Genomic DNA, 1440 nt, shown 5'->3' with positions numbered 1-1440 from the left:
TCTATTAGAACCAATCATGCATATATATATCAACAATGTCTCACAAACCATCATATTAATTAATTCACACATACACACATGTATAGCTATATACAATTTCTCCTACATATGCATGTTGCCTTCGGAGCCAGTGGCATTAGCCTAATTGGTGCCTTCGGAGCACGATGACAATTGGAAGTGGTTTTCATGCGGGCGGTAGCGGGTAATAGTATTCTCCCTTCGGATTTATGACCTGGTCGAGCAAAAATCCCGCTATTTCCTCTTGAAGTGCTTCTACGCGCTTCGTTTCTAGGAGCTTCTCCCGCACCTCTCTGAACTGTTAAGAAGGAGATCAATATGCATGTGTATTAGTTGTGTGACTAGATATCGATAATGGTGTAAAAATTGTGAATAGTGTTTTGACAAGCGTACCCGTTCCTGTCTTTGAGATCTGCTCCTTTCGGACGCCATCATGCGAATGTTCTCGCAAACGCAGAATGCACATAGATCAGTCCCTTGCGCCTGCTTCAGGGCCTTTACGAGAATGGAATTTGATCAGATAATAATTAATCAAGCATGATAATTAAAGAGATGGCAGCTAACTAGCTAGCTAGTACTACTTAATTACTTACCTTGGGTCTTCCCCATTTAAGCTTTTCTTTCCATTCGCCTTCCGTGACGCTGATGAACCTTGCCCAAGCCCTGCCCGCCGACAAAGAAAATAAATAAAGGGGTTATTAAATAGTTCATATCATGAAATGACGAACTAAATAGGCTGAGATATATAGTTAATAATGATTGAAATTACCTGTTGACTATCCCAAACAAGATGTTATAGTCAGTTTTTTCTTTGAGTAGTGAGTCCAGTATTTCAACTGTTCCGGCGTCAACTTATTGATACACAAGACCCAGTGATATCTGCATGCACACACGTTTGCATGTCTTAATTAAGCGCGCATATGTAAGCAAAAACATGTAGCTAGCTAGTAGGCAAAAACAGAGAATTTGTAGTACAAGACAGTGTGACTCACTGGAAGTTGTAAGGAAGTAGTATATCTTCATTGTATTTGAGGCGCTTCAAGAACTCTAGCATGCTGTCCTCTACGGCCTTTTGATGATGTGCATCTATTTTCCATGTGTATTCATTAACGGTGTTTGGGTCAATGAACCCAATGCCATAGCGTCCACCTTTTCTCATTTCATACATCTTCATCCTGCATATAATACCACAGAAAAGAATATAGTGAGGATAATTACAGGTAATGATTGATCAAAAGGATCACTACAGCTAGCTTGAGACTTAAATTACAGAAAGAAATTACTTACAGACAATAGAAACTGACGATAGATTTGTCGAGTGCGTCTTGATTGTATAACTGAAACAGTTCAGAATACTCAAGGACACAGCTTTCTCATGGTAGTAATGCTCCTGCTTGACATTCACCATGAGGGACAATCGAT

This window comes from Triticum dicoccoides, chromosome 2B (assembly GCF_002162155.2).
Source record: "Triticum dicoccoides isolate Atlit2015 ecotype Zavitan chromosome 2B, WEW_v2.0, whole genome shotgun sequence".
NCBI classification, from domain to species: Eukaryota; Viridiplantae; Streptophyta; class Magnoliopsida; order Poales; family Poaceae; genus Triticum; species Triticum dicoccoides.
The sequence above is the reverse complement of the archived record's forward strand: the minus strand, read 5'-3'. Positions refer to the sequence as shown.